We start from the raw sequence: 22687 nt of genomic DNA, 5'->3' as shown, positions 1-22687 counted from the left end.
GAATTCTTAAATTCTTTTCTTTTTTAAAAAAGATTTATTTATTTGAGAGGGTGAGAGAGAAGGAGAGAGAGAGAGGGAGAGAGCAAGCATGAAGAGTGGGAGGGGCAAAAGAAGAAAGAGAGAAAATCTTCAAGCAGACTCCATCTGATCATGGAGCCTGTTGTGGGGTTCCATCCCAGGATCCTGAGATCATGACCTGAGCCAAAATCAAGAGTCAGCTGCCCAACCGACTGAGCCACCAAAGTGTGCCTGAAATTCTTAAATTCCTTAAAAAAAAAAAAGCCACTATATGGAGTCATAACATGTAAAAAAAAATTTTTAGTAATCATGGAAACTCTCCCTTTGAGTTGTGGTTATTATGGGGATAGTTTGGTGCATATTCTCTGGACTTGACTCAATGCCAACCGACTGAGCCACCAAAGTGTGCCTGAAATTCTAAATTCCTTAAAAAAAAAAAAGCCACTATATGGAGTCATAACGTAAAAAAATTTTTTTAGTAATCATGGAAACTCTCCCTTAAAACCCAATCTTGCACAGAAACTCAGCTCCTTTGCCCCTGGCCCCCTGTTCTGAGAACTGCCACATTTCTTCAGCCCAGTGGCATCTTGAGGCTGAAGACAATATCAGTAAAATCTGACTGTGCCTCTTCCCCCATTATTATCTCATGAGAGAGCAGTGGTTTCTCACTGTGGTGTTAATTTGCATCTCCCTCAGGATTTACAGAGCTGAATAACTTCTAGTATGTTTGTTAGCTATTTTGTGAAATGCCTTTTCCAAGTTTTTGTTCATTTTAGTATTGTATTGTCTTATTGATTTGTAGGACTGCATTATATACTAACCCTTTGTTGGCTAGAGGTATGGTAAATATCTCCTCCCATTTCAATACTTGCCTTTTCACTTTCTCAGTGATGTATTTTGATGAGCAGAAATTCTTAGTTTTAATGCAGTCCACTTTGTCGATATTTTCACTTATAGGTTATTAGGGTGACCAACCATTCGAGAATGTCTGGAAATAACACAATCCAAATAATCCGTTGCCCAGATATATCAACGCTAAAAGAAGGACAGTCCCAGGTAAGCCACAGTGGTTGGTCACTCTAGGCTAGGTGGTTCTTATTGTTGTTTGAAGGGACAGGGCCTGTCGTGTCACAAATATATTTTCCAATGTTATCTTCTAGAAGCTTTATAGCTGTATCTCTCACATTTACATCAAACTCCATCTGGAATTTACTTTTTGTGTGTGGTGTGAGGTAGAGGCCAACATTTATTTTCTTCCCTTTATGGATGGATACCAACCACTCAGCACTATCTATGGAAATGACCAGACTTTCTCCATTGCTTTGCAGTGTTGACTTTGTCATAATTAATTGTGCAGCTTGGTTTCTGGACTTTATTGTGTTCCATTCATCTTTTTATCTCTTTCTGTGCCATTTTATTTATTTAGCTTTATAATAAGTCATGATATCTGATAGCATAGAAGTACTCTGACTTTCTTCTTTTTCTAAGATTGTCTTGGCTATTCTTTGTCAGTTGCATTTCTGTATATATTTTAGAACCAGATTGTTGAATTTCTGAAAAAAATGTGTTAGGATTTTGATTGAGGGATTTTGAGCTAGATTACTTTTGGGAGATATGATATCTTTACAAAATTCAATATGCTAGTTCATGAATATTGTATATATCTATATATATTTAGGTCTTTACATTTTTTTTTTAATTTATTTGAGAGAGAGAGAGAGGGAGTACATGTGTGTGTGGAGGGGTGGGGCGGGTGGGGAGGTGGGGCAGAGGGAGAGGGAGAAGCAGGCTCTCCACTGAGCAGGGAGCCCAATATGGGGCTTGATACTAGGAGCCTGGGATCATGACCTGAGCCAAAGGCAGACATTTAACCGACTGAGCCACCTAAGCTCCCCTAGGTCTTTTATTTCTCTCATCAGTGTTTGGTAACTTTCTTGAATAAACTTTTATATTTATTTATTGTTTATTTATTTATAAACTTTTATTTATTTATTTATTTATTTATTTATTTATTTATTTATTTGACGTAGAGAGCAAGCCAGAGAGTACAGGGGGGAAAGAGCAGAGGCAGCAGGAGAAGCAGACTCCCTGCTGAGCAGGGAGCCAGATATGGGGCTCCATCCCAGGACCTTAGGATCATGACCTGAGCTGAAGGCAAATGCTTATCCAATTGAGCCACCCAGGCACCCCCTGAATAAACCTTTGAATAAACATATTTAGGGGCCCCAAATGTGATGAATTAGAACCTCTAAAAATGAGTTGTGGTTATTATGGGGATAGTTTGGTGCATATTCTCTGGACTTGACTCAATGCTTAAACAATTATAAATGGGTACTTTTGTCTGCAGAGATTCTGGTCCCTTGAGATCTAAATATAATTACCTAACTTCCATTTTTGCCAACTGCAATGCCTATCTTTCTACTTCCCTCAATATAATATTACAATTTTGGAAGCAAATGGTCTCATGGTCACTTCTGTCCCTGAGCCCTGGTCTGGCTGACCTCTGACCTCACTTCTAGCCCACTGCCAGGCTTTCCTCTCTTCTGCCTTCACAACAATCCAAATAATCAGTGGGCCCCCTAGTGGAAGTTAAGCCCTTTTTCGGATTCCCTATCATGAATTCAGCAAAACTTCACTCTTCCACCCTCTAGACTCCACTCTGGCTCACATCTGCTCATCCAGACACATTGAGGCACTCTGAAGAGGCTATCATTCAACCTCCTATTTTAGCATCAGAGAGGATGAGGATTTAAAATGTTTGTGTTTCTCACCACTCTTGCTTCCACGAGTCTCTGTAAGCAGAAGAGACTAATTGGAAATAACTATTTCCCCATACATAAACAGTATTTTAGAATGACTCCAACTTGCAGAGGAATGACGCTTCTCATATACATATATATACAACACACACATTTACATATGTGTACATGCATTATATGTTTATATGTCTACACATATACTAACATTTATCTTTAAAGTAGTCTCCATATTGAATTTAGTAATGGTTTAAAAAGTGATTCTCCTAGTAGGTGGGTAGGCGGTTGGGGTAACTGGATGATGAGCATTAAGGAGGGTACTTGATATAATGAGCACTGGGTGTTACTTGCAACTGATGAATCACTGAACTCTACCTCTGAAACTAATAATACACAGTATGTTAATTAATTGAAGCTAAATAAAATTAAATTAAAAAATAAAAGTGATTCTCCTATGATTTTTTCAAGTATACAATCATGTTATTTTCCACAACAATAATTTTGAAGAGACCACAATTAAAAGAAAAACTTTTATTTTTTATTTTTATTTATTTATTTATTTTTATGATAGTCACAGAGAGAGAGAGAGAGAGAGAGAGGCAGAGACACAGGCAGAGGGAGAAGCAGGCTCCATGCACCGGGAGCCCGATGTGGGATTCGATCCCGGGTCTCCAGGATCGCGCCCTGGGCCAAAGGCAGGCGCCAAACCGCTACGCCACCCAGGGATCCCAAAAGAAAAACTTTTAGAAAAGAAATACTGTTAGGAAAGTGACGAGTAGTTTGTGGCTTGAAGGCTGCATGCTACTGCCCTTGCTTTTTGATTTACATTCATGGAAAGATTGAAAAATCTTCCACTTTGCTGCTTCTTTAATGGTCTGAAGATTCATATTTATTGGCTACAAAGCAGCCTTAATTTTTCTGAGTTTATACTATTTTTATAAAGAGTATAAAAAAAGACATTTTCATTTAGAAAAAAATAAGAGAGTGGGGACTGTAAACTTTTTATTTTATGTTTTTATATTGGCTTTTACATGAAAAGATTGCTTACCACTAGTTTAGAATTTAAGGATTAAATTATATTCATTTGTATTAAAAAGAAAACCACGTTTGTCCAAGAAAAGGCTCAAGAATGTCTTCCCTTAATCTTTAGGAAACCCCATGTACTGCACAGATACTTCTGGACTGTAGGACTCTCAGCTGTTGATTGGCAACAGATTGTTGCTTTGGGGAAGAAGTCTTGCTACCACAACGGGCTGCCACAAAAGCAAGATTTATAACCATACTACTCCAAATAGATTTTTAACTAAATTACGTATTAGTCATTTTAACCTGCGTTATACAGTTTGTACCCTCAAAATTTCCTCCCAGTGTAATAAAATAGCTTTGATCTCCAGATATGAAAAATATGTACTGATAATAAACTTGGTGAAGAGGAGACAGAAGGATGAGGGATAGTGGAGGCAGAAGAAACTGCAAAGTTTACAGGTTCAAAGAAATTCTCATCTTTGGGGTGGAAACAGCAGAAGTGTCCAAACTTTGAACATTAGAAGCCTTCTATTTGAGGTGCTTGGAACTTTGACACAGATCACTCTGAGAAGCAGCACAGACATTCCCAGGGGGATTTCAATTATTCTCATCTACATGATCAAGCACTGTGCACTTAGAACATGACAGTTTCAAATCTTTGCAGAGTTAGGAGTTAGGAGTACATTATCTGAGTCAGCATTTTCCCCTTATTGAATACCATCCATACAGCATTTGCAGCTTTTGAGTTATCATCCCTTTGAAGTTTTCTAATTGTTTTAAATAAAAGAAGTTGCAGCATCTCTTTTGGTAGAAGATGCAAATCTCACAGAGGGAGAGCTTGTGCTCCAGCTCTTACCTTCCTTTTGGACCAAGATGGTGATCTAAGTTTGGGTGCTTATCTCTTGCACTAAAAAAACTATTATTTCTGACTGAAAGTGTTTCTGACTCTTTTTTTTTTTTTAAGATTTTATTTATTTATTCATGAGAGACAGGAAGAGAGAGGCAGAGACACAGGCAGAGGGAGCAGCAGGCTCCACACACGGAGCCTGACATGGGCCTCGATCCCAGGTCCCCACACCCTGGGCTGAAGGCGACGCTAAACCTCTGAGCCACCTGGGCTGCCCTGTTTTCTGACTCTTAAGTTTATTAATCTTTTGCTAAAACAGAAAGTAAGAGTTCCTGGACTGCTGCTCATCATAAACCAGTTTTTCAGCCTCAGGAACTAACATTTATAGGGCACAACTTATGAATCATGGTTTTTGCTTTTTAGTTTACACATGCTAACTCACTTAAACTTGGCAATAGCCCTAAGAGGAAGTTCCAAAGCCCACTTCATAGATGAAGAAATGAGTGACGCTCAGAGAGGCTGAGTGACAGCCCTGTGTTCACACTTAAAAGGTGGAGTCAGGCTTCAAATCCAGGTTAGCATGTCTCCCTGATGGCTTCCCAGGCAGTCCAAGGCTGTCCTTCCTCTGTATTTTGAAGCTGCTTTCCTAGTATATGCTTAGTTAAAAATGCCAGAAGCACTTAGTATATGCGATTAGAATACAGCTATGGATGATGTTGGTAAGACACAAATCACCATCAACACCCCATATATTCCTGAACACAATCTGTACAAATTCTCTGTAACAATCACTAATATAATGGTAATAATAATAATACCACCACCTTAAGTTTGGGGGCACATGGGTGGTGCAGTCGATTGAGTGTCTGACTCTTGGTTTTGGCTCAGGTCATGATCACAGGGTTCTGAGATCAAGTGGGGCTCCATGCTCAACCCAAAGTCTGTGTAAGACTTTCTCTCCCTCTGCTCCTCTCTGTCTCAAATACATAAATCTTAAAAAAAAAAAAACCTTAAATTTGTACAACATAGAAGAGCACTTGTACATGCTATCTCCATACTTTGTAGATTTTTGAGACCAAGACTTGTACGTAGATTCCAGTTTGAGTGTCAGGTCCAGTGACTGGTAGCAGGATACTGAAAAGTATCCTGAAGATTATTCCAGGGTTGGTAGTAATCAGGGCCATGATTGATTAGTCATGTCTGCCATGGCAAAGTTGTTAGGAGTAATAGAATATTAGTCATATGTTTTCTGTCTATTATTTGTTCTAGTCCACTCTTTATAAAGGAATAAAAACTTGTCTTCGACCACATAATGAGTGGCTGAGCTGAAATCAAAGTTCTCCTTGGGAGTGCCTGGGTGGTGCAGTTGATCGAGCCACTGACTCTTGGTTTTGACTCAGGTCGTGATCTTGGGTTTGTGGAATAGAGCTCTGTGTTGGGCTCTGTGCTCAGTGTGGAGTCTGCTTGAGATTCCCTCTGCTTGTCCCTCTACACCATCCCTCCCACTCTCTCTCTCTCTCTCAAGTAAATAAATAAATCTTAAAAAAAGAAAGTTCATTTTCCTTCAATCTGCTGCCATTGCTATTCGATGATATTGTAGTGGAGACATATAAATAATCTGAAGTTTAGTATTCAAATGAACTGGAATTTATTATAAAGTCTTGATCTCAGTAATGTTTGATCTTGAACAAACTAGGTGTTTTTCTCCAACAAAATGCCAAAAAAAATATTTGCACAACTTTTGACTATCATGTAGGAATAGCCTCAGGCATGCAAGTGCTACAGAGTGGACATACTACCTCGTGGGCTAAAGATGTGCTGAGATATCTTCACTGTGTGCTCTTAACTCAACTGATACTATCTGGAAAGTCCAAGAAGCTCAAAGCCCTATTTCAAGGGCCAAGAGTATTTTGATGTGCTAGGGTAGCATCAACATGGCATTAGACATCACAAGTCTAAGCTGACACAGCAATAAGTGTGATCAGTGTTCCAATTTAGAGTCCTCTTCTGGTTTGTGACAGAAGCACATCCAGCTTCTTAAGAATTTTAGTAGTGGGATGGCTGGTGGTGACTGAGTCTTGGTTTCAGTTCAGGTCATGATCTCAGGGTCATGAGATTGAGCCCCATGTTGGGCTCTGGGCTCAGTGCAGAGTCTACTTGAGATTCTCTCTCTCCCCCTCTCCCTCTCCCTCCCCTTTGCCTCTCCCCTTGCTCACGCTCTTTGTCTCTCTCAAATAAAGAAATAAAAACCTTTTAAAAAAGGAATTTTATTAGTGCAGTGTTTATGCAACTTAGGATAAAAAGGTAAGAGAAGGTTAGTAACCACATGCAAGCAGTGACACAGAGATGACCTTGGGAATGACGGCACAGTCTCACAGATTGTTATGGTCTATTCAGAGGAAACGCTGTACAGGTTGTAAAATCACTGACTACAATAGGACTTGCAAAGAAAAGCCATACAGCAAAGAGAGTGGACTGTCCCCAGTGCAGGTCACAGGTTCCAACACTGCGGCCACACTTTCCTCTGTCAGCAGGGTTATCTTTGAATACAAAAAGACAAGGAGGTACATATAATGTAGTCAGCTGTGACCATCAAAGCCAAACAGCTTTTTCTTCCAGCTGGAGCTACCTGCCTGACTACACAATACCCAAGACCCAGGGCAGTCGAGTGGCTGAATGCCCCACCCCTGCACTTAGCCCCAGCCACCTCTGAGAGAGCAGCCAGGGATTTCTTAGAGCTTTACACACTGCCTTTGTTGGCTGTTTCCAAGGTGACAAAGTGTTCTGTCCTTTGCTGTAAATAAAGACAGGAGCAAAGGGATCCAACCCTGTCCTCCTCCTCTATTAGCTTCTGTCACGTTCAGTTGCATGCTTCTTATGAGGGCGTGTGTGAAAACCCTGCTTCCCAGAGTCAGACCTTCCCTGGTGGCGTCTGTTTGTCTGTTTGTTGGTTTGTCTGTTTGTTAGATGTGCATTTGGAACTTTGTTGGCAGTCATGAGCCTTGTAGCTGGCATTCTCAGCTCACTCCTACCCCTCACTCCAAAATGTTTTCTCATCAGGGGAGTGGTAAATTCAAATGCTGCTGAAGATTGCATTATATGTTCCCAGTTAGTCACTGAACCTCCCTGTCAAAGGATTGTATTTTCCCAAACCACTGACATAGGCTTAACATGTCACATGCCTTGACCAAATGCATTCTCAGAGGAAGTGATGGATGCCATGTCTGAGTAAAGGTTTTAAGAGCCATTTCATGGTTCTGCCATTTTTCTGATCTTTTTCCTGTCTCCCTTGAGAACAGTACATCTTGAGTAGGTGCTGTTTCTTCAGATCCCAGAAGGAAGGAGACACAGAGCACAGCCAGAGCCAACTGACATGCATTAAGGGTGAGAAATAAAACTTTGTGGTTGTGACTGAGATTTTGGGGAGTGTTTGTTACCGTAGCGTAACCTAGCAAAAGTGGGCTCATTAAATACAGTAAGCATGAGAGTGAGGAAGTAAAGCAAATGGGCCAGGCAGGGACTGCGTCCAAGGAAAACTTGTGCTTTGCTCCAAGGGGTATGGTAGTGATGTTGACCTTCCAGGAACACAGACCTATTGCTACCAGACTTCCCAATTTTTAAGAGAATACCAAGAATCCAACTGTTGATGTGACTTCTATCAGTTTTTCAATATTCAAACTACATTTGGGTCAAATAACACATATACCACAGCCCCAAATCAGACATCAGGCTCCAGTTAGTAAACTCTGTTCTATGTTCCCCTTGTACTGGAGCAGATCAAGCCTGTTCATTGCTCTCCAGCACCCCTATGTTCCCTCCTCCTTGCCAGGCCCTCCTGTTCTCCCACCCCTAAATTCCTACATTCCCCTCTTTCAAGGCCTTTGTCAAGTTCTCTTTCGTCCATTTCCCCAACTAGACTATCCCCTAACCCTGAACTTATCCTAGTCTCTATAGACTATATGGACTTTTAGTCTATATTACAGTAAGCATTTTGCATGTTTCTCCAATGTTTTTTTTTTTTCTTATACACATTCTGCCCTTTGAGAGTCTATAAACCCAGACATAGACCATAGCTTATACTTTTGGCATCCTTAGTGCCTCGCAGGCGTAATAGGTACAAAATGTTTTTATACGACAGCTTTGTTGGTTCAGATGAATACCCACATTCAATGATCTGATTCTGAGATTCTAGAAAACAAAGAATGAAGTCCAGAAGGAGCCAGATTCTAGACTCTTAATCACATATTTTTCTCATACTGAAGAGTATAACTCATTAACAAACAAATAAACAAATAAATGATAACTCAGGGTTTAATTCTGCACACACAAACCTTGTTAACACCTGTGCTTCTTTGTAGATTAAGTCCTGTCTGCAGTGAAATATACAGTTAAGGATATAATATCAGGGTTAATCCAATTCAAATGGGATTGAGTTCAGCTTTATGTTGACCATCCTTCTGAGACCCCAATTATAACTTGTTTGATGCCTCAGCCACCAAAATAAATTATGACATTCAGTTGAGTTCTTAGAGAAGGACATTTAATTTGTCAAGCTTCTGGGACATTCTTTCTAGCACTTTTTGGAGGATGCTATTATATGCTATGGTCACTACAGTACTTTTGGTGAGCCTCAATATGAGTTTTTTGAGTGAACAAATAAATTAATGAAATGGTTTATACTGCAGGTGTTGTTTCTCAGCATAGAAAGATTAGATTCCCACCACCATCCCCTATTCTTTCATCATCCAAATTGGTTTAACCCTTATAGTTTTCACTGCTTTTAGAGTAACTCTGTACTAATAGTCCTCCTAATTTCCCTGAGAACCTGATTTAACTAGGAGAATCTAGCTCTTTAATTAGCAAGTTCTTAAAACAAATGTTTTCTTATATTTTAGAAGTGAGTTGTTCAGTGCACATGTGAAAAAGGGCCAGATAACACCCCATGGTATTAAACCAATTACTAGAAGATGTAAGATCAGTCTCTGTGCTAGGAAAATAATATCAGAGTCAAAACAAATCATTTAGAAGTGAATCACTTCCCTTTGCCAACAGAAATTAATTGAAACAACTCCCCCACCCCCGCCATCCCCCCACCCCATCCCTATGGTGTTGTCTGACATTTCTTTTAAATGCCAATGAGCACCTCACTTTGTCAAATTAAATAAGTCCAAGCTGCTGGTAATATGCAACTTTAAAGCCATATGGCCATATGTCTAGCATGTTCCAGGATACTCTGGTTTCATAGTAATTTTAATCTTTTTAATAAAGGCAATTTGTTAGATATATAACTAAATATGGAGTCATTTTATATCATTGTAAATCTTCATATGATCAAATTCACAAATAAGAAAACATTCTCTATTACCATTCAATTCAATTCAACCAACATTTACTGACTGCTCTATGATATGCCAGTTCCTAAGTTAGGTCAAGGGAATCTAGATGTAAATATGACATTATCCCTGCCCTCAAGGATCTTACAAAGTAAACAATAAATTACAATTTAGTGATTCATATAACAATCAAAAGATGTTCCAACCACAGAGGAGCATATAACCTCATTTAGTTTTAGTTTGGAGGTAAGACAATGGCAGGGGAGGTTTCCTAGAAAAGGTGACTTCTTGGTTGGGCTTCAAAGGTAGATCAGGGGATGCGCCCTGGTAATCAAAGCAGAGGAATAGCTTGTATGTGTCCTGATAAAAAAGCTCTAAAAAAGAGCTCTTGGCTTAATGATATTTATCATACCTCAGAAATGTTTTTGGAGTTTTAATTTTCACTTAAAATATTCTCTTGCTAGCCTGAGTTGGGAAGAAAATTTATGAGTGCAGCTATTTTTTTTTGCTATTGTTTGTTTAAAAACTAAAATCGCTTCTTGGAATTTTTGTTCATTGGCTATATACAAGAAGGATCATTATTTTCTTATCTTAAAAGAAAATATATATCCTGAACAATAATCATGTTTCTTAAATTTCCATATAGTTAACATTGTTATAACAGTATAATAGTGTTATATTAATTTCAGGTGTATAATATAGTGATTCAGCAGTTCTGTACAACACCCAGTGCTCATTATGACAAGTGTACCCCTTAATCCCCATCATTTATTTCACCCATCCCCCTACCTCCTTCCTCTCTGGTGATAATGTTTTCTATAGTTAAGAGTCTGTTTTTTGGTTTTTATCTTTCTCTGACTGACTTGTTTTGCTTAGCTTTATACTCTGTAGTCCATTGATGTCATTGCAAATGGAAAATTTCATTATTTTTTATGGCTGAATAGTATTACATTGTGTATATACCACTTCTTCTTTTTATCCATTCATCTATCAGCGGACACTTGGGCTGCTTCCATAATTCAGCTAGTGTAAATAATGCTGCTATAAATATACGGGTGATTTTGAATCAAATAATTATTTTTTTTAAAGTAGGCTCCAGGGGATCCCTGGGTGGCTCATTGGTTTAGTGCCTGCCTTTGGCCCAGGAGTTCCAGGATTGAGTCCCACATTGGGCTCCCTGCATGGAGCCTGCTTCTCCCTCTGCCTGTGTCTCTGTCTCTCTCTCTCTCTGTGTCTCTCATGAATAAGTAAATAAAAATCTTTAAAAGAAGTAAATAAAGTAGGCTCCATGCCCAGTGTAGAGCCCAGCATGGGGCTTGAACTCACGACCCTGAGATCAAGACCTGAGCTGAGATCAAGAGTCAGACGTTTAACCAACTGAGCCTTCCAGGCACCCCTTAAATCATCACTTTTAAACATCCAAAGCTCTGAGAAGACATCTCTCTAGGCATGTTTAGTAACTCATTGACCATGCATCTACTGGGTGCCTGCCACGGACAAGATGCTTGTTGGGTGTGGTGTCCAATGCCAAATTGTATATGAACTTTTTCTGTCCTGAGGAACTTGTCATTCTGGAGAGGGGGAGGATCCCTTTGGGGAGATAATCTGGATTTCTGCACTTGGAGGTGAAGACTTTTCAAAATTCACAAGATGAATGGAGAAGCACTCCTTGGCAGCTATTTGGAGATCTCAGAAGATCATGAAAAGCCTCTCAGCTCTGTTCTTCCTGACATGATTGAGAGGGAAAGGCAGACCCAGTACCTGCCAGGTGTTCATTCACACTGTAGGATGATGAATCTTTCCCTGCTTCACTGTGAAAGCCTTCTAAAAAGCTGCCCTAATGCAACTATGGCTACAAAGAAACTCAAGAAACAAAAGCCAAATTACTCACCATATTTCCTTCTCCTACCTCTTCCATCTCTTGAAAGCCCAAACCATCCCTCAACACATTACACTCCCTGCTGCTCTGCTTTCCAATGCACCTCTTAGCCAGGATATTTTTAGAATCTGAACACTAAGCAAGCTTAGTCCACTTCCATGCCACACGATGAACTGAGCCAAAACCTACCTACTGGTGAGACCAAGATAAACTGGAAGGGAGAACTTGGTTTGCTGGAAGTCACTAGTTTGTGAAATTGCCTAACACTGTTTCTCTTATAAGACATCTGACACACCTGACATTTGCTCTGTGCTTTCTTAAAAAGAGAAGAATCACCTGTCCAGACTGGTGATGGTGATGGTTTTGGGGGCAGGGGGAAAGAGAATCATTTGAACAAAATCTGTAATTTGCAATAACCCAGTAGTCCACTAGCTGGCCATGATTTCAGATGCAAAAGAGAATCTGAAAATCTGAGGAAAGACGGTTTCTTCCTGACTAGAAGCATACAAGTCCCACTGATTGAAAGGAGTCTTCTGCTGTACAAACCCAAGTGACTAATAATTACAAGGACTTCTATGTAGTAAAAACGCATCAGTGGAATAAGTCTTTGAGAAGTGGGAAAGAGAAAATGAAGTGTCCTTCATTGAAGAGGAAAATTATGATGATCTGCTTCTTTTAAGCAAGATTCGTAGACTTTCACATATGCTTTTCCCCCACCCTTACATAAAATTTTTCTAAGGATCTGCCTGGAAAGTAGGCGTAAAATAGAGAATAAATGGATTTATGTTTCATTTTTGGAATCTTAAAAATACCCTAAGGACCATAATTTCACCTTACCTTTAAGACAGAATCTTTAATCTATTTCAAACATTTTATTTTCATGTTTTTCTTTGCCTTTATAATTCAACACATAGAATTAGGGTGTGGGGTTTGTTTTGTTTTGTTTACATTGACAACATTAAGTCCAATGGACATTTGTATTAGGCTAAAGACTGACACTGCAGCACAATGATTTTCATCTTTGTCTTAAGTCCATTAAATTAATGAGAACTTTGCCTCCTATCACTAATAAGAACACTTTTATTTCCTGTTTTCCAGTCATTAAAAACTTAAGTATATCAAAGTAAAACATGTATACATATTACTCAATAGTACTACAACTTCTAGAATTTATGAATGCACCCATGTGCCCAATCTCTTTCCCCATTCTACTGCCTGCTCCTGGAGGCAACCATATAAAAATATTTTAGCTGTTTCTTCTGTTTTTGACTCTTGTGTTTCTAAATATTCTTATATTGCTAATTTTTCAAAATGTTCTACTTTAGACATTGCTTATTCACTTCCAATTATAGAGGATGAGGATTTAGTTTCCTTATACCACCCCACCACCACCATACACATACTTTCTCACTTTCTGTCTACCTAAAGATCTGTTACTATTATTTTTATTAAATCAACATTTAAAATTATACTAAACAATATAAAAATCAGATGTGACATTTTTATTACTTGGCAGACATAGGCCCCAGTTGAACCACTGAATCTTCTTTGATTGTCTCTACTGTTAGGTACTACCTTTTTCCCCCCAAAGTAAATAATTGTCTTCTTTTTTGTTTGCTTAGGTTTCCATGTAATAATTATGAATTCATCCCCAATCTTTCTGGGAATAGGATACTCTCCAAAATACAGTAAACATAAATTTATCAATTTTATGTCTGTGTTTTTCTTGGAGCAGTCTCTCCAGGGCCCTGACCTATACTGGGTGCCCCTGAAGCCTGCTGATCTTGAACTTCTCTTTGCCAGCAGCCTGAGAATCCTCTGTGCTCCTCTGCAGTATCCCCTCCTTCCTTCAGCCTACATTTTCCTTTTTTTTCTAAAGATGTCATTTATTTATTCATGAGAGACATGGAGCTAAAGGCAGAGACATAGGCAAAGGGAGAAGCAGGATCCTCACAGAGGGCATGATGTGGGACTTAATCCCAGGATTCTGGGATCACCACCTAAGCCAAAGGCACGGGCCCACTCAACCACTGAGCCACCCAGGTGCCCCCACATTTTCCTTTTCCTTGACTTATCCCGTCACTCCTTTTTAACAAATCCAGCAGTAGCTTCTGGAGAAAAGTTGCACAAGAAATAATTTATTTTATTTTATTCTATTTTCTTGAGTTCTTAATCTTAATCCTACTCTCTACTTAGTTAAATATTTAGCTGGGACTAGAAATTCAGGTTGGCAATGCTGTTCTGTCAGAATTTTAAAGGCATTATTCCAATGCCTTCTAGCTTCTAATTCTTGGACCTGTGAATCTTTTCTTTTCTTTTCTTTTCTTTTCTTTTCTTTTCTTTTCTTTTCTTTTCTTTTCTTTTCTTTTCCTTTCCTTTCTTTTCCTTTCCTTTCTTTTCTTTTCTTTTCTTTTCTTTTCTTTTCTTTTCTTTTCTTTTCTTTTCTTTTCTTTTCTTCTTTTCTTTCTTCTCTCCCAGAAACTTTTTAAATGGTATCTTTCTCCCTATAGCATGGGAGGTTTCCTATTATTTTTAGTTTATTGATCATTTCTTCTCTTTTGTTTCTTCTTTCCTTTTCTAGATTTTTTGTACCTTATAGATTAAATTGTTATATATTTTTTCAGTTTTCTATTTGCCTTTTTTTGCTCCATTTTCTGGGATATTTTCTCCACTTGATCTTCCAACCCTTCCACTGGACTTTTAATTTTTGATATTATATAGCAGTTGTTTTATTATGAAGAGCTCTTTCTCATTTTATAATTTTTTTCATAACATCATATTCTTAATAGGTGCAATATATTTTTATCTGTCTGTACATACTACTTATGCCTTTTGTGAATTAGCCTCTGCTCCCTGCATTGTCTGTCTTCTAAGATCCTTCTTCTGTTTCTTTAGTTTCTTTGTCCACAAATTTATAGGATTTTTTCATATGTCTAGTAGGCAACTCATGTTTAAAAATGAGGCCCTCCAAATATGCCCAAAAGTTCTATGTGCACGGGCAGAGACTGTCCACTAGCAAGTTAACCACAGCAACTGCTCTTCATGAGGAGACCCCAAATGTCAGCATCTATGGTCTTTTTGCTCAGGATGGTAAACTTCCCCAGAGGGGAAACTTCTCAATTTTTTCTGGGAGCGGTGAGTAGGTCCGAGAGATATGTTTAGCTAAGAGCATTCTGGAATTCAAGCAAAGAATCTGGGAGTTCTTACCTTTCAATAGGCTATTCAGTGTGATATCTCCCTCCCACCTCTAGCAGTGCTAGGTGTCCCTGAGCTCAGAGATAATCCGCTTGTACTCCTAGACAGCAACCACTTCTCTGCTATTGGGGTCAGGACAAGATACGTTTAGAACTACCTGTCATCTTGATTTCCTTTATTCTGTTACTAGAATGAATATGCTCTTTTAATAGATAAGAGCTTTTCTGCTAAATAGAAACCACTCATTCATTTACTCATTGTCCTTCTTCCAAGTTTGTTGACATCTCTGAACTATGATCATTGTCTTTTCCATTTTCTTTCTCTCTGTTTACACCTTTTTATTTCTTTACTGTTGTTTTAGTTGGGCTTTAGGGGGAAAAAGAGATGAAAAAGTGTGTTCAAAAACTCATGCTTAGAGAAGTAGAAGTCTCTAATATTCTATTTTTAAATAAGATAACAAGAGATTTGAGTAACAACAAGAAAAATTTAAATAAACAACCAAAACAAGTTCAGAGCCAAAAATGCTGCTGTTGAAGCTGAACAAATGGACTGGCAGGCATTGCTACTATGTGAGAGTTCAGTGTCCTCCTGTTTGTGGAGTGCAAAAGTTTGAATTCCACATATGTGTGAGTATGCTAGCCATGCGAAAGCCCTCACAAAGTAGGGTCCCAGTGAATACATTATGCCAAAGTAATTTGAGTTATTTCCATGACTGAGTGATGCGTTATACAGATAAAGGACAAGAAGATATACAGTGAAGATTGGAATTTTACTGAGTTTTCCCTATAGCCAAAACAAGAAGATGTGGTCATATATATATATATATATACTTAACATGTATTTGTAGGAATCCTTAACAATAGTTTTCTTGCTTTTGAAAAATTATATTCTCATATTTCAAAAAAAATCAAAGAATATTAAGACGGGAAATCATAAAATAGTATTTCACTGCCCCGAAAAGTTCTAGACATTTTTCTTTCTTTCTTTTTTTTTTTTTTTTGAGATTTTTTCTTTTTTTAAGATTTTACTTACTCATTCATGGGAGACACAGAGGGAGAGAGAGACACAGAGACACAGGCGGAGGGAAAAGCAGGTTTCATGCAGGGAGCCCGATGTGAGACCCGATCCTGGGACTCCCAGATTACAACTTGAGCCAAAGGCAGATGCTCCACCACAGAGCCACCCAGGCATCCCTTCTTTTCTTTTCTTTTTTTTTAAAGATTTTATTCATTTATTTGAGGGTATATATAGAAGAGCACAAGCAGGGTGAGGGGCAGTGGGAGAAGACTTCCCACTGAGCAGGGAGCCCAGTGCAGGGCTTGCTACTAGGATCCCAGGATCATGACCTGAGCCAAAGGCAGACGCTTATCCTACTGGGCCGCCTGCTCCTGAGACATTTTTTTGTGTAAATAAATATAAATGCAATCATTTTTAGTAGTTGAATGGTATACCATTATATTATATACTATAATTTACTTAACTAATCTATAGCCAGGTTATTTCCAAGTTTGGGGATATTATAAACAAAATTGTAATGGATAGTTTGGGGCATATACACTATTGCTCGAGGATTTCTTCAAAACAGCAAATATACTATAGGACATCATTTGATAAATGCACAATGACCAAAATCTCATATGAATTTAGTCACAATTTCAAATGAATTTGTGATTTAGTATTCTTAATATCCTTCAGGTACATTTTATTTATTTTTTATTTTTAAAAAGATTTTATTTATTTATTCATAGACACAGAGAGAAAGGGGCAGAGACACAGGCAGAAGGAGAAGCAGACTCCATGCAGGGAGCCCGATGTGGGACTCAATCCTGGGACCCCAGGATCATACCCCAGGCTGCAGGCGGCGCCAAACCGCTGCGCCACCGGGGCTGCCTCTTTCAGGTACATTTTAAAAGCAGAAATACACCTATGCATGAAGCACTATTTATAAACATCCACAAACACTGAGAGATTCACAGAAACCTAGGGGTAACTCTTTGCCCATGCACCTTTCTTCCCAAACTCCCCAAATTCATGACCCACTGGTTTGGAATTAGTGCGTAGAGTATGTTAGATGGTACCCAGCTGATTTGAAGCCAATGAAAGCATATAGTGTTAAGGACTGTCCTGCAGAACTTAATTCTAGGCATCTAATATCTTCATCAACAATTTAGATGATGGACTTTTGGTACGTTCATTACTTTTTCAGAGGACAGATTGAATAGGGATGTTTGTGAAGGCTTGAAGGCAATATTACCTTTTAAAACTGGGGAGGAAAATGCCGATTGGACAAAGAAGCATCCTCCCCCTTATGGAAAGCAGACATGGTATAAGAGAAAGGCCTAATGGTCTTAGTGGGCCACAAGCTGGAGGTACGGTGTTCTTTTTGAGCTAATTGTGGTAACAGGATCCAGTAACAAGAGAAATACATTCAAGGCCAAAGTGTAATCCATCCAGTATATTTCCAGTGGCCCAGCAGGCACTAGGGCATGAATTTCTCCCAGTATATCTGACTCTCCGAAACAAATTCATAGTCAACATAAATGAAACTAATCATTTTATGTATTTTCATGTGCACAATTCCTTCAGTGATGGTTTTGAGTATAATGGGTTATATCAATCAATTCTCATACTACTCCACAGATTGTACAAATCAGTATTTGAAATATTCTCTTTTTCATGTGTTTGGTTGGTTGGGTGATTGGGTGGTTGATTCTTCCCCCCTCCAGACTGATGATAGCAACCAGCTCTGGTTGGCTCTTCTCCCTAGCTCCCTGGATGCTGGCAGTGTCAATGTTTGTGAAGATCCTTTAATCAAAGCTCATACTTAAGTGATGCACAGACAATGCTGAATTGCCAAGTTGCCCCAGTCTATGGATTTTACTGCTAATGTATGTTAAACCAACAGGTACTGGGGCAGTGGCTTAGTGGTTGAGCGTCAGCCTTCAGCTCAGGGCATGATCCTGAGGTCCTGGGATTGAGTCCTGCATTGGGCTCCCTGCAGGGAGTCTGCTTCTCCCTCTGCCTGTGTCTCTGCCTCTCTGTGTGTCTCTCATGAATAAATAAATAAAATCTTAAAAAAAAAAACCCAACAGGTACCCAAACCAGCAGGCCTCTACCAGGCTCCCTAATTTCGGGGTGAGAGCTTCAGTCAAATTACACATTCTTTCCAACCTGTGGAAGGTCAGTGTCTTTAGCCCTTCCAGGGGCTGAGTGGATGCAGACCACTGATACCAGAAGCCACCTCAGCACGACAAAGCCTGATCTGAAGTAGCTAGAGGTGTCCTGGTAGCTGGAGCCAGCCCCAGGAGACTGGTGAGCTAGCCAGCTTACACCCACCGAACAGAAGGATGAACAGTGGCCTGTGCTCCAACGACTCTCTCTCTCTCTCTCCTATCAAACCTGGAGGACAGGGATGCTGGTGGTAGGTGTGGGGTTGGTAGGGCCAGTCTGCTGAGCCTGAGGAAGTGGTCTGTTCCCCAGGGTCAGGGGTTTTCTTTAGAATGTAGGGTTCTCAGTGCTTGGTACCAACTCTTGAGTTCCCGTCAACATGTACATTCTCCCCATGGCTACAATGTTTAACTGTCACAGAACTTGTTGAATAGATGAAAAAGTTATTGTTTGACAGAACATGCAAGAGTCACACTAGGATGGAGAAGAAAGTAAACCTGGCAGCTACCCAGTTTCCTTCCCCGCAAACAACTATTATCACCTATGTTTTGCGTGTCTTTCCAGAGATTTCGTATGCATAAGGAAGCAACCATTTACACATATAAATGTAGATGCTTTTTCAACACAAATGCTGGATATAAGGTTCCAGCCAGCTCACACTTACATACAACATGAGAACAAAGAAGATGGTAAGTTCATTCCCTGAGTTCTTAGGTCACTGGTTTTGATCCTTTATTTATTTTTTAAAAAGATTTTACTTATTTATTCATGAGAGACACAGAGAGAGAGGCAGAGACATAGGCAGAGGGAGAAGCAGGCTTCCCATGGGGAGCCCAATGCAGGACTCAATCCCGGGACCCCGGGATCACGACCTGAGCTGAGGGCAGATGCTCAACCACTGAGCCACCCAGGCGTCCCTGGCTTAGATCCTTTAGAGTCCTGTTTGCACTGCCATCCCCCCAGCTTGTTTCTGTTGTCAGGTTCCTGCACAAAAGTCTGGGACCCTGTGCCCACGACTCCCATTCTCAGCATCCCATGTGCTTCCTGCCTGAGCCCGGGATCACCAACCTTCTGGGACGTGGGGAAAAGATCACCACAGTGAGGCAAAGCCTTCTCGATGTCCAGTGCTGACAGCCCTCACATACTTGTCGTAATGAAAGCGAAGCCTGACCATCTGCCCGGGCCACGCCTGAAAATGCCAGTGACCTTTTGGCGGCCAGGCGCCAGGGTTCACGTGAGCAGCACGGCCTCACTGCAGCTTGGCAGCATCATTGGAAACCCCGCTCTGCCTCCAGGACACCAAGGCTGATGCCAGAGCAGGCGGTTTCTAGGCCTCTGATCAAACCACAGCTGGCCAACCTCGGGCAGATTAATTTTTAGCCTTAATGCCCATTCACAATTATTTCAAGCTTTATTTTCTCTATAATTTATTTAGGGCAAAATTTATTCCTTTGAGACCAAACAACACAGAATCTGGTAGACCATTTAGACGTTCTCAGACAGTATAGCCAAGCATTCACTGAGAGTAAACATCTTACAAATTATAAAGTACCTGCTTGATTTTCCGCAATGGGAATAGGAGAAATTGTTTTCAGAGAGCTTTATTTATTTATCTATTTTTAAAATTTTTATTCAAATTCCAGTTAGTTAACATATGGTGTGCTATTAGTTCTAGGTGTACCATATAGTGATTCAGCCCTTCCATAAGACGCCCAGTGCTCATGGAAGGGCGCTCCTGAATCCCCAGCACCTATTAATTTTTTAAAAGTTTTTCTTTAGGGCAGCCTGGGCGGCTCAGCGGTTTAAGCGCCTGCCTTCAGCCCAGGGCGTGGACCTGGAGTCCCGGGATCGAGTCCAACATCATGCTTCCTGCATGGAACCTGCTTCTCCCTCTGCCTGTGTCTCTGCCTCTCTCTCTCTCTGTGTGTGTGTGTGTGTGTGTCTCTCATGAATAAATAAAACCTTTTAAAAAAAGTTTTTCTTTAAAGACTTTATTTTTAAAATTTACTCATGAGAGACACAGAGAAAGGCAGAGACACAGGCAGAGGGAGAAGCAGGCTCCCTATGAGGAGCCCGATGTAGGACTCGACCCCACAACCCCAGGATCACAACCTGAATCAAAGGCAGATGTGCCACCACTGAGCTATGCAGGTGCCCCTAAAGTTTTTCTTTAAATTCCAGTTAGTTAATGTAGAGTGTGTTTTCAGAGAGATTTATTTATTTTATTTTATTTTTTTTATTTATTTATGATAGTCACAGAGAGATAGAGAGAGAGGCAGAGACACAGGCAGAGGGAGAAGCAGGCTCCATGCACCGGGAGCCCGACGTGGGATTCGATCCCGGGTCTCCAGGATCGCGCCCTGGGCCAAAGGCAGGCGCCAAACCGCTGCGCCACTCAGGGATCCCTTCAGAGAGATTTAAAATCCATTCGGTGCTAATGTAGCTTTTGCTCAGTAAACACTGTTAGAAATGCTTGCTTGAAAAGCTTGAAAACTTGTTTTCTCTATCTTGTTTTTCAATTTTTCTGTTTATCTTGTTCCTCCTCTATCTCCCTTCCTCTGCTTCTTTAGTTATTTTATGGAATTTTAGAAAACAATCTGAGACCTCAGGAAAGATCTTAGAGTTTTTCCTTTTTTTTTTTTTTTAAATAACCTCTGCTCATCAGTACCCCCTTGGGATGCTTTTTAAAAAATGTAGACTCTTTAGCCCTATCTCTGGAAAGTTTATTTCAATAGCTCTAAGATGTGGCCAGGGAGTCTGTACTGTTAAAAGCTTTCCAAAGGCAATTCCAAGGGCACTCCTAGCCGAGAACCACAGCTCTTCAGTATATGGCAGGGGCTCAGTTCATTGATTTCCTCATTCACATGTGTATAGGGCCTGTCTATGGATCTGGCACTATTCTCAGTGTGTGGAATTAACAACAAACCTTCACCCAGAGCTCCTCACCATCTACCAACCCAGGTGCATCCTTAAACTCTGTTGACCTTGCAAATACCTATTCTCTGGTCATAAGAGAAGTGAGATAAAATATGGAAGGGTAAGTACATGAATCCTGTATACAAGGATCATTAATGGGGCGCCTGGGTGACTCAGTCAGTTAAGTGTCTGACTCTTGATTTAGGCTCAGGTCATGATCTCAGTGTCGTGAGATGGAGCCCTACATCGGGCTCCGCACTGAGCAGGGAGGCTGCTTAAGATTCTCTCTCTCCTTCTCCCTTTGTCCTTCCCCACTGTCTCCCTACAAAATAAAAAATTTAAAAAAATCCTTAATCACTTTCCATCCAACCCCCTCCTGTCTTCTTGCAGAACTTGCTCTCAACTTTTTCTCAGAACTGTTACTCCCGCAGGTCCCGCTGAGTGTCACATGACTCCTGTGGCCAAATTGTTTGGACCAGGGTACAGATATGTGGTCATGCTGGATCAGTCTAATGCTTCTGAGAGTTTAGAATATACACTTAGAAAAGAACAGGGGCTGCAAACTCAAATGCCCGTAAAGATCAAACAGGTAATGTAGTGAATGATGCTGGCCAGGTGTAAGGAAAGCAACAACATGACTTCTGAGCACAATTTTCACCTGACCTGTGTGTGATCTTGGGCTCAGTGACCCTGCTATGAATTGAATGTTTGTGTCCCTCCAAATTCTTATGTTGAAACTCCAGTCTGCAGTGTGATGGTATTTGGAGGACCTGTGGGAAATAATTGGATCATGAGGGCATGGTCCTGGTAAACAGATTAGTGCCCTCGTAAGAAGGAACATGAGAAAACGTGCATCCTCTCTCTTCCTCTCCTTTCTTCCAGGAAGAAGGCTCTCAGCAGAACTCAACCAGTCTGGCACCGGCATCTCAGATTTTCTAGAACTTCTCCAGAATTGTTAGAAGTAAGTGTGCAGTGTGTAAGATGCCAATCTATTGCATTCTTGGGACAGTAGCTGGGACAGATGAGGGCAGGTGCAGTCCTGAGTGAGAGCCAGGAGGCTGGAGGGCTGGTGCTCCATGCAAAGGGTTGGCTGTTATTCAGCTCCAGCCAGATGCTGTCACATGTGAGCCTAGTTTGCCAGGTTTCCTGATGTTATAGAAGTCCTCAATTCAGGTTTTTATATGAAATCTCACAATGTTGAAATGATTTTACATTTAAAAAGTTGTGTTGTCCATGACAAACCTAGTTGCTGGCCGTAACTGATAGAGAGCACCAGTTTGCCCTGTGAGCTTGCTCTGGCCAGTATGTGGGAAGCAGGACAGGGGCCGTGGTTGCTGTGTTTGGTCTGTGCATCCGGAGTAGAGATAGCCAGACTTCAGAGAAACAAGGGGAACAACGGCAAAAGCAGAGGGTTTGGTTTTGTTTTTTAATGTTGTAGAAAGACACACTGGTTCCTGACAGCTTTCTAGTTTTTTATTCCAGTCCATTGCTTCTCAATCTGGGGTTCGGTAAGGTCCTGTTTCTTTATAATAAAGCACCTTTTTTACTG

The 22687-nt window shown here is 40.3% G+C and overlaps 1 long non-coding RNA gene across 2 annotated transcripts in view; it reads left to right on the top strand.

The window, feature by feature from the left end:
- Positions 1-22687, top strand: part of LOC121489165 — a 73086-nt gene that overhangs the window by 30991 nt on the left and 19408 nt on the right. For both annotated transcript variants that reach the window (XR_005987288.1, XR_005987289.1), the window contains exon 2: positions 22021-22099. This is a non-coding gene — a long non-coding RNA (uncharacterized LOC121489165). The remainder of the gene's footprint in view (positions 1-22020; positions 22100-22687) is intronic.

The sequence above is a fragment of the Vulpes lagopus genome, chromosome 1 (assembly GCF_018345385.1).
Source record: "Vulpes lagopus strain Blue_001 chromosome 1, ASM1834538v1, whole genome shotgun sequence".
NCBI lineage: Eukaryota > Metazoa > Chordata > Mammalia > Carnivora > Canidae > Vulpes > Vulpes lagopus.
This window is presented reverse-complemented; position numbering and strand designations above follow the sequence as displayed.